Source organism: Salvelinus alpinus, chromosome 27 (genome assembly GCF_045679555.1).
Source record: "Salvelinus alpinus chromosome 27, SLU_Salpinus.1, whole genome shotgun sequence".
NCBI lineage: Eukaryota > Metazoa > Chordata > Actinopteri > Salmoniformes > Salmonidae > Salvelinus > Salvelinus alpinus.
In genome coordinates, this window is record NC_092112.1 from 47,899,957 (window position 1) to 47,912,160 (window position 12,204).

Below are 12,204 nucleotides of genomic sequence, written 5' to 3' on the forward strand. Positions count from 1 at the left end.
AAGGAGTCCTAGGTCGAGGATAAATCATTGTTTGGTTTTAGAATGTCCTTTTCTCCTGTCGAATTCGTGCCACAATGCTAGCCAATGTTGATGACGTTCCCAGTTTCTCTCGACGCAAAGAACGGAAAACTCCAAAAGTCCCAATAAACGTTGAATAAACTGATGAAACTCGGTTGAAAAAACCTACTTTATGATGTTTTTCTAATATGTATAAAATAAAAACAGAGCCGGAGATATTAGCCGTGTATACCGAACGCTTATCATAAGACAATATGGAGGTACTTCCCGCGCCTAGGTAGACAAAGGAAATTCTGGACACGCCATTCCAAGAGCTCTTGTTCGACCTCAGATCAAGCTAGACACCCCATTCCACCTTCCACTGCCTGTTGACATCTAGTGGAAGGCGTATGAAGTGCATGCATATCGATAAATACTAGGCAATTGAATAGGCAATGCCTTTCACAGAGACCCATTTCAGAATTTTCACTTCCTGTTTGGAAGTTTGCCTGCCAAATGAGTTCTGTTTTATTCACAGATATAATTCAAACAGTTTTATAAACTTCAGAGTGTTTTCTATCCAATAGTAATAATAATATGCATATCATATGATCTAGGACAGAGTACGAGGCCATTTAAATTGGGCACGATTTTATCCAGAAGTGAAAATGGCGCCCCCTATTTCCAAGAGGTTGTTCTTAACTGACTTGCCTAGTTAAATAAAGGTTAAATCAAAATAAAAAATTAAAGTGGGTGCTTCATTTTGGTAGTAGTGAAGGAGTAGCTAGCTAGTTACCTACTACGGAGTTTATGGACAGCGAGACACCTTGATGAGACCGCACTTCCTGCCTGCCTACGGACTTTCTCTCCCCGCTTGACCACCTCCCTCAGATGACCACTCAAGCCATGAACTTTCTAATGACTGTCCATCTGATGATGTTGTTTTTCTAAATTACTTGTCCTTTTTTGGTGTGCTTTGAAGAGCTGAGATTCTTTGAAAAGCGCTTTATAAGTTGAATAATAATAATAATGTATTATTACTATATTGTGTTTCATGGAATTTTAGTGGTAATTAAATATAATTTATTTAGAATTTATCCAAATAAATTTTCAGAAAATAATTTTACCAGCTCCGTGTATTCTCAAATTGAAAAAAGTAAGGGAGAGCCGCTCCTGTTTGTGTGTGTGCGTATAGGTCAACACACGACAGCTGATCAGCGTCATGAGTCATTTCTATTCTCTCACCCTGGTCATGGTCATGGTCATGGTCATGGTCACACACACACACACACACACACACACACACACACACACACACACACACACACACACACACACACACACACACACACACACACACACACACACACACACACACACACACACACACACACACACACACACACACACACACACACACACACACACACACACACACACACACACACACACACACACACACAACCATCATCAACAATCCCTCGAGGTTGAGGATGATCTCTTCTTCACAGGTTTTTTGGGTGGTGTGCTTGTTGTGGATCCTGCTGTGGTTCAGCAGGCCGATAGTGGAGCCACTGTAGTCGCCAGATGGATCTGTTTATAGCGTGGAGTTCCCAGTTTGTGTTTATGTTGCATTTTTTTAGGTTAGATTTCAAGGTGTCTTTTTATCTTGTCTTTTGTCCTCCTTGTGTCCCCTCTGCCAGTTGGTCGCAGATCAGTTGTTTGGGCAACCTTGAGTCGCACTCGCACACACCACTACACCTGACTGCAAATGGTCACAAAGCGGATTTCTGTCGAGGATAAGTAGCTAAGCCAACGTGGTGAAGCTGAGCTAATCAATTAAACAGACTGAGTGAAGATAACACCAATGAAAGCGAGAGAACGAGAGAATGAGACAGAAAGAAAAGAATAACAAAAAAAATTTAAGCAATATGAATTCGAACAGGGGCCACAATGGCACACAAAGCAACTCCACAGATGGCCGCACACAGGTGTGTGAAGTGTGTGTGATTGTGTGTGATGGATGTCACTTTGTGAAGAGGGCCCTGACAGCGTTATTGTCCATGAGCTGCTGCTGGCCCACGCAAGTACTCTACTGTCATTATCTATTAGCACTATGGAACAGCTGCCCTTTCCAGCTCCAACACTGCATGGCAGTACAGTGAATCAATCATGCATCATGTCAAGAGGACATTGACAAACATATGAGCAACTGATTAAATGACTATCTTGCCAAAGAGTAAAACTGTACTGTATTTCCTATCCCCCCAATATCTCTATGATCATTATAATCAATCTCCTTGGTCAAATCCACTCTAATGTATTTCATTAGGAATGAAGACGTCCATGTAGAGAAGTACAGTAGGGTTGATGAACTTGTTGTAGATAAAAGGAAGGGTATTCCTTTTATCTTATGGTCTCTCCCCCTCCTTACCGTCCCTCTCTTTTCCTCTTTTTTACTTCTCTGGTTTCATACAAACACTTATGACTGCCATACCCACAGCTTAAGCTGCCTTTCTTAGCCTGGAGTGTCTTCGGCTTTCGCATGCTAACCCCTCTGCCCTCTGCCAATATTACATTAGCATCTCAGCTAAAGTCTTGATTTTGCTACAGGGCAGCAAGAGGCACTCTCCTTACAGCAAATGAAGGTGTGTCTGTGTGTGTGTTACATCCACATAAAGCAAAGGTGCTGGGCCCTATATACTCACTGAATAGGCCTAATTTCCTCCAGCCGCTGTTTTTTATTTTCATTTCAAAAGAATCATCTAATTATAACCTTTTATCAAACCTGTATTTGTTTATTCATGGGCCCTAAACACACCGCACACTCCAAGGGCTGATTTTGATTGCTGAATATGAAGAGAGAGAGAGAAAAAGAGAGAGGGAGGGAGAGAGAGAGAGAGAGAGCGAGAGAGAGATAGAGAGAGAAAGGTTTCCAAGAGAAAAAGAAGAGAAGGGGGGGCTAACATACAGCACTTGTGCAACTGAAAAATGGTGCACCGCAGCCATAACCGCTGTCGATATTCAAATGAGCATCCAATTACTCTAGCGGGGAGTCAGTTTACTGCAACGTCGCACTTGGGTGCCAAATTAAGCCTCTTTTGATCTTACACCCCTTTATGTACACAACAACATAAGTAAATTTCACAAATAGGCCTCACTGACTGGGGGTCTGAGACAATGAAAGCCTGAAGCGCTTTCTTCCCACTCTCTCACTCTTCTGTCTCTCTTCTCGGTCTCTTTCGCTCCATCTCTCCATCCCTCTCTCCGTCTCAGGCTTCCTTCTCAATGGACAGTATTCATTAGGGAGACTTGGAGGGGGGGCAAAAGTGGGGAAGACTACAAATTACTGATAATGGCACGCTGCTAATGAAGAGAATGGAGAAATGTCATTAGCATTTAAGAGGATAAGATCCATCTGACCTGCTGCCGCCGCCAGTCGCTTTCCAGTGCCACTCACTTAAGGAAGCAGGAGAGTGCGACTGATACCCAGATAGCCTCATTTGCATGGCTGAGTGGAGGAGGATGCTGATTGCTATGGACCCTCAACCACCCCACCTTGTTCCCCACTCCCTCCCTCTCGCCGTCCTCTTGTTTATGCATCACAAACAATGACACACGTGTGCGTTGTCCATATTCGCTGGTAGCAACAGTCGACAAGCAAAGAAAGCAAAGCAGGATGCAAGAGAAGAGAGAGAGAGGAGCTGCATGTGTGGCAGTTTAAAATGTGAAAAGGCAGAATGAAAGGAGATGCTCTTGATCCACACAGATGCACCCTGGGAGTGATTAGAGAGACAGTGCCTATGGTGACCTTTGACACCCCCCCATAAGGATGAATGAAAGTAATAGTCATATTGTCATTCACTGAGAATCAAGGCTATATGTCTCTCAATGTAGATGGCACCTAGCTAGCATGTCAAAGAGCTAAAGAGCAGAGTAGTGAATAAATCATTACTGTTAGAATTGTTGAGAAGGCAACAGCAGTTATTTTAATGCTTTTAAGAGGTTATTTTAATGCTTTTAAGAGGTGCCTATGATCCAGAGTGAATATGAATATGTGCGGTTGCAGCTTCCTTGATATAATGAATAGCCATGTTAAAGGAGCAGTGCAGTCAAATAGGCACTTTTTCCTGTGTCCCCCCCCCCCACACACACACACACTGTGACATTAGGATAATGCACTTTAGGTGTAAGAGCTGTTTGAAAATACTGCCTCAAATTTCAGCTTTTTTGGCTGGCTGGGATTTTTGGACTACCTGTTGATGTTAATATACCAATAACAAAGTTTGTCCTCTTTTCTGCCAATAACAGCTAGTTTTCAGGTTACACATCCCTCCCATTAGGCTCCTCCTCGCTCAGACCACTCCCAGACAGCCCTGGCAAAATGTTTGCTAAGAAGCTATTTCTGGTTACTTTTTACCCTTTAATTGAAAACAATCACAGTAAGTTACTTAATTGTTACCCAGAAATGATTTGATATTGAGATAAAAACAGCTGCATTGGACCTTTAAACATCTCTGTTTCAGTGCCTGATTGTGCCTGAGTATGATCTCACACGAACCGCTAGGTGGCTACAGACCTGTTTATGTGAGTCTGAGGAGAATCATTACTAAGCCCTCAGATGGCTCTGTAAGCAACAGGAGAACATGAAAACATGCTTCAGAGCCATTAGCCTGAGTATGATAGCCTCCTGTTCATTAGTATAAATGAGATGTTAATGTTTTGAAGGATCTGACAATTCTGCCTACCACATCACCAATAAATGGCACATAAAACTCCACAGATGAATTTGCCAATCTATCTTATTAGTTTGTGCAGTTCCTAGTTGGGCTGTTTGTTACCTACTGTATAGCTTGTGTCCAAAAAGACCTGCTTGAGTTACCTCAAGTCCTCCTCCTTCACACACACATGCGAGCTCACCTGAAACTGTTCAAAACAGAAGAGGCAGGTTTCATTGCTGATCTCCAAGGTAACCGGCTAAATGGGGTCATAGGTGAACATTTTCCCTAGCCTTTGTTGAGGAGTGCTTTGTTTCCTTCGGTGGATCCCTTTAACAACGCTGCATAAGCGTCAGACACAAACATCTTAAAGCACACCTGCATCTGACACGTATCTGCGGTAATATAATTTATATGCATAATCAGAGTTAGGTAGGTAACTTTCTAAATGTAATACATTACAGTTACTAGTTACCGGTCCAAAATTGTAATCAGTAATGTAACTTTTGGATTACATTCAGTTACTTTTAGATGACTTTCCCCTTAAGAGGCATTGGAAGAAGACAACAAATTTTGTTACCAATTGAACGACATCTGTTGCAGGATAAATCAATGTTAAAGTTTACATAGCTGGCCATATATGGATGTACAATTTTACTTTATGGATTGGTTATGTAGGCTTTTCTAACCCATCGCTTTCTACTACATATAATAATATGATTCAATTATATATTTACATTAATAACCAAAGTCTATCAGAATTCCAGTCTTTCCAATAAATGTTATACCCCTTGATCTTCAAGAATAGAACTTGGAAATATGGAAGAATAGATTAGCCAAATTGTTTTACCTGAGCATGACCCCAAAACTAAGGACTTATTAGCCAACCCTACTCTGTTGTTTATGATTTTATTGTCATGGAGGACTGACTGGGCTCATTGATTCGAGTTCAAAAATATATGCTGCGCTCATGGAATGGCATGCTTTGAGCACGACTGAAAAAGTGCTATTTACATGTGAAAAATGTATGTAATTTGATTTAGGACTATTGTTTACCTTTTTGTTGGTGACACTTTGATATCTTGATAATATTCAGCTCTTTAAAGGGCAAATCCAAAGATGAAACAATAACAAAACAATTGCCCCACCTCTGTTTTGGTAAAAAGCTGAGGGATGGGTCTGGAGAAATATAACCACTCTCAGATTAATAGACAGAGCTATGGATGCAATGACTGACCATCCATGATATCAAAATTATAGTTTTAACCATGTTTTGTTTGTTTGCATTTACTTTGTTTACAAACATTGGAGTAAAACTATCTTAAATTTTGGGTTCTCGTGGAGTGAAACAGTTGAACTAAGCTCATGAGGATTTTATAAGTTATTTTTGTCAGGAATCAATAGAGATATATATGTGGTACCGGTCAAAAATTTGGACACACCTACTCATTCAAGGGTTTTTCTTTATTTTTTATTATTTTCTACATTGTAGAATAACAGTGAATACATCAACACTATGAAATAACACATATGGAATCATGTAGCAACCCCCAAAAATTGTTAAACAAATCAAAATATATTTGCGATTTTTTTCAAAGTAGCCACCCTTTGCCTTGATGACAGCTTTGCAAACTCTTGGCATTCTCTCAACCAGCTTCACCTGGAAAGCTTTTTCAACAGTCTTGAAGGAGTGCCCAAATATTCTGGGCACTTGTTGGCTGATTTTCCTTCACTCTGCGGTCCAACTCATCCCAAACCATCTCAATTGGGTTGAGGTCAGGTGATTGTGGAGGCCAGGTCATCTGATGCAGCACTCCATCACTCCTTCTTGGTCAAATAGTCCTTACACAGCCTGGAGGTGTGTTGGGTCATTGTCCTGTTGAAAAACAAATGATTGTCCCATTAAGCGCAAACCAGATGAGATGGCATATTGCTGAAGAATGTTGTGGTAGCCATGCTGGTTAAATGTGCCTTGAAATCTAAATAAATCACAGACAGTGTCACCAGACAAGCATCCCCACACCATCACACCTCCTCCTCCATGCTTCACGGTGGGAACCACACATGCGGAGATCTTCCGTTCACCTACTCTTCGTCTCACAAAGACACAGCGATTTGAAGCAAAAATCTCAAATTCGGACTCATCAGACCAAAGGACAGATTTCCACCGGTCTAATGTCCATTGCTCATGTTCCTTGTCCCAAGCAAGTCTATTCTTATCTTCTTATGGCTGCAGTCCCGTTAACAGCCAGTCGAAGTGCAGGGCGCCAAATTCAAAAAACAGAAATCTCATAATTAAAATTCCTCAGATATTCATGTGTCTTACATCATTTTAAAGGTAATCTTGTTGTTAATCCCACCAAAGTGTCCGATTTCAAATAGGCTTTTCAGCAAAAGCACTACAAACGATTATGTTAGGTCACCACAAAAACACAACAATCACAGCCATTTTTTCCAGCTAAAGATAGCTTCACAAAAACCAGAATAGAGATAGAATTAATCACTAACCTTCGATTATTTTCATCAGATGACACTCATAGGACTTCATGTTACACAATACATGCATGTTTTGTTTGATTAAATTCATATTTATATCAAAAAATCGGAGTTTACATTGAGGCGACTAGATTCACTAGTGGCAAAAACATCAAGTGATTTTGCCACATCGTAGCCACATCGTTTCAACAGAAATACTCATAAATATAGATGATAATACAAGTTATACACATGGAATTATAGATATACCTCTCCTTAACTTCTTGCAACTATAGGGGGTGCTGTTCCGCATTAGCATATTTGGGTCTCCAAATTAAACTGCCTCGTGCTAAATTCTTGATCGTACAATATGCATATTATTGTTATTATTGGATAGAAAACACCTTCTAGTTTCTATAGAAGTTGGAATTTTGTCTCTGAGTGGTACAGAACAATATCTACAGCACTTTTCATGACAGGGGTCAGATTTCAGAAATGTTTACCCCTGATCTGGAGTCTGTTTTTAAGGCGACAGTGAATGCTATGAAGAAACCGACACTGCCTACGTCTTCCTCTGGGTGTCTGTACGTCATCACGTTTTGAATGGAGTCTATTGCACAATCCCAGCCATTATAAAACCACAAAATGTATAGGGACCGCCCTTTCTCGTCGCGCGCCTGAAGCGTGAAGGACATCGGACTTGCCTCATTCCAAATCCTTGTCTAACCAGCAATATTTCTCCGGTCATGTTTTCAGTCGTTATAGTTGTTAAAAACATCATAATGTAGTTAATTTGAACCGTTTTATAGCAATTTATATCCGTTTAGTGCGATTTTGAGGAATTTCTTTGTTGTGCACTCTGAAACTTTGGACACGTTTTGGGGTCCCGTTCGATCGTTAGTGGATATTTCGAAGGACAGAGGACATCTATCGACCAAAAGACGTTTATAACATAGAAAGGATACATTGCCCAAGAATCTGATGGAAGAACAGCTCAAAGTAAGCAATATTTAATATGATAAATCGTTGTTCTGTCGAAATATTTTAAACGCATATTTCGCCATTTTGTTTGGTATAGCTTCACTTGGCGAACCCTGTATTGAAAAGTAAGGATAATTTTAAAAATGTAAATCAGCGGTTGCATTAAGAACTAATTTGTCTTTCGATTCCTGTCAACCCTGTATTTTTTAGTCAAGTATATGATTAGCTTTCGATTAAACTAGATCACTCTGAAAGCTGACGTTCCTCATTTTGAGGCTTGAGTTGTGACTATTTCCATTGTATAACCACGGTTTTGTATGGCTAAATATGCACCTTTTCGAACAAACTGTATATGTATGTTGTAAAATGATGTTACAGGAGTGTCATCGGAAGAATTCTGAGAAGGTTAGTGAAAAAATTAATATATTTTGGCGGTGATTACGTTATAGCGCTCTTTGGCTGGAATCGATGCTCTGGTAACGTTTGCACATGTGGTATGCTAACTTATCGATTTATTGTGTTTTCGCTGAAAAACGCTTAGAAAATCTGAAATATGGTCTGAAATCACAAGAACTGGGTCTTTCCATTGCTATGCTTTGTCTATTTTTATGAAATGTTTTATGATGAGTAAATTGGTCATACACGTTGCTCTATCTAGTAATTCTAGTCGATTTGTGATGGTCGGTGCAATTGTAAACTGTGATTTCTACCTGAAATATGCACTTTTTTCTAACAAAAACTATCCTATACCATGAATATGTTATCAGACTGTCATCTGATGTTTTTTTTTATAGGTTATTGGCTATCAATATCTTAGTTGAGCCGAATTGGTGATAGCACCTGAAGGAGTAAGAAACTGATGGAGTTAGAATAGTGGTGTATTTTGCTAACGTGTTTAGCTAATAGATTTACATATTTTGTCTTCCCTGTAAAACATTTTAAAAATCTGAAATGGTGGCTTTATTCACAAGATCTGTATCTTTCATCTGGTGTCTTGGACTTGTGATTTAATGATATTTAGATGCTACTATCTACTTGTGAAGCTATGCTAGCTATGCTAATCAGTGTGTGGGGGGGTGGGGGGTGCTCCCGGACCCGGGGTAGAGGCTCGTTAGAGGTTAATGCAACCGCTGTGTCAGATTACAACAAAAACTTTACGGAAAAAGAAACCCACTCTATAATCTGAGACGACGCTCAAAAGTAAAACACCACAGCCGCAAAGATGGCGTCAACATAAACAAGAAAGGGGGGGCGCTAGAGAGCGTGCTATGGAGTAGACGTGCTTTGCTAGAGCTCCGCTCAATTTTGAAACAAATTAGTATTTATCTTAACCTCTCACAACCTATAACTTCAAACAAATATGACAAAGGGAAAAGGCACCAAAAAAGGGGGCGCTAAACAAGATAATTGGAATGAGATAGACAACGAACCAATTTCAACGTCGCCGACCCACGAGGAGCTAGCTGAAGAGGCTAGCTTCCAAGAGTTCCCCACAGATCCTACTCAAAGTGACATACTGGCTGCCATAAACGCACTAAGCAAGAAGGTGGACACAAGGTTGGCTGATATCTCTAAGAGTATTGGGACTTTGGCCGAAACTGTGAAGGCAACTAAGGGAAGGGTGCACGAGGTTGAGCAGACGACAGTCGATCACGAGGCCAGACTACAGGACATAGAGAAACAGTGCGCAACGTTCAAAAATGACAACAAAACCCTGAAGTCCCGACTGGAAATGCTCGAGTCGCATTCAAGACGCCAGAACATCCGAATATGTGGGATCCAGGAGGACACTGAGAAAGGGAAACCCACTGAATTTGTCTCGGAGCTGATACCGGCATTGCTGGGGAGTGAACACTTCAAAATGGCCATCCTGATCGACCGCGCACACAGATCACAGGCAACGAAGACGGCCAAGGGCGGGCCACCAAGGCCATTCATTGTAAGGCTGCACTATCCCCAGACCAGGGATCTCATCCTCAAGCTGGCTAGTCAAAAGTTCCCCCTTAACTACAACGGAGCCAGGGTGTCTTTCTACCCAGATCTTACCTTGGAGGTGAGGAACCAACGGAAAGAGTATGATGAGGTACGCAACAAATGCAGGGCGGCCAACATCCGATATGGATTCCTCTTCCCAGCCCGGTTTAAGGTGACAGTCGAGGGATCAAGACGTACGTTTGACAACGCAAAAGAGGCCGATCTGTTCTTGACAAGCAAGCTCCCCGGCTGAGGATACAGAACGGCTGTGCCAGCCGGCTAAATGGCCAAATACAGGCCAGGAATGTGTTTGAATTGAATTTCCGGCCTATGTCTTTTCGATCAGAAGATCAGAAATTGGGACTTATATGATAGGTGACATGTTGTGGCTAATATAGCATTGTTTGGCATGTCATGTTTTAGCGCCACTCACCCCCTAACGTGAGAGTTAAGTTAAGTGTTGTTTAATATTAGTTTATATGCGGAGCATCTATAGACGGCGAGTTAGTTCAAGCTGTATGTCTAGACACCCTAAGGTTTGTGTGTTAGCCAAGGAGTGCTTCGTTTGGGGAAGTCACTCAGTAAAGGGACGGGAGGGGGGATGGGGTCTGTGTTTTATGTTCACATTTATTAATACAGGTGGCATGACAAGCTCCCGCACGGCGGGACGTTTTTCTTCTGGGTTTTGTATGACAGCAGCAATTTGCTTTAAAATAAGAAATGCCACATAGTGACCGAGCACAGAGTAGACCAGGTGGAATAAAGATAGTCAGCTGGAACTGTAATGGATTAGGGCATGTCGTGAAACGAGCTAAGGTTTTTTCTCATCTTAAATCACTGGGTGCTGACATAGTGCTTCTTCAAGAAACTCATGTTAAACGCTCCGCGCAGGCCAAGCTACGAGTCGCCTGGATCGGTCAGATATACCAGTCTAACTTTGATGCAAAAGCGAGAGGGGTAGCAATCCTGATAAGGAAAAACATTCCTTTTGTTTACTCAACCTTGATTTCAGATCCTAATGGTCGGTATATTATTGTGGCTGGTACACTGAATTCAAAACCAATAACCTTGGTCAATTTATATGGACCCAATTTCGATGATCCATTATTTTTTCAAAGGGTATTTAAGGCCATACCAAATATCTCGGATACAAGTGTTATTGTTGGAGGTGACTTTAACTGTACGTTAGATCCTCTTTTAGATAAACAGCTATCAAGGTCACTTCAACAATCAAATGCCAGTGTCTGTCTAAATACATTGATGACAAACCTTAACATTGTCGATATTTGGAGACTGACGCACCCAACAGACAGGGATTATTCTTTCTTTTCATCAGTTCATAAATCATATTCCAGAATTGACTATTTTTTGTTGGACTCCAAACTAATTTCAGCAGCTGAGTCGGTTACCTATCACCCCATTCTAATTACAGACCACTCTCCTCTGTCCATGGTGCTGAAACTCGACAATATGTCGACAGGTCGGCGACCGTGGCGCTTAGACGCATACCTGTTGAAAGATGAGGCTTTTTGTCAGTATTTGAAGGAGCAGATTGCCTTTTTCCTCAGAACTAACAACACGGGGGATGTTGACGACTCCACCCTTTGGGAATCTCTAAAGGCTGTGATTAGAGGTTACATTATTTCTTATACATCAGAGAGGAAGAAACGTGCCAATACTAGGCTGAGAGAAATTGAAAGAGAGTTAGGGGAACAGGAGAATGTTTTTAGGACAAATTCCTCGTATACAGTCCTTGAGAAGATCACAAAGTTAAAGTATGAATACAATACCATCCTTTCGAAACGGGTGGGCTCTTTACTTGCTAGAACGCAACAAAGTTATTTTGAACTGGGGGACAAACCACATAAATTATTAGCAAGACAGCTAAGGCATGTACAGGCATCTAGAGCTATTCACAAAATAAAAGACAAGAAGGGTAAAATAGTAACAGATCCGCAGGACATTAATAAATGCTTTGCGCAGTTTTACTCAGAGCTATACCAATCAAAATGCGATGCTACTGATCCACAAACTATGGAACGCTTTCTCGCTGAATGTG

General features: G+C 41.1%; 1 pseudogene; it reads right to left on the reverse strand.

Annotated features, from left to right (window-relative positions):
• The window catches only part of LOC139555890 (lactation elevated protein 1 homolog B-like), a 72,563-nt pseudogene that overhangs the window by 22,321 nt on the left and 38,038 nt on the right, over nt 1-12,204 (reverse strand).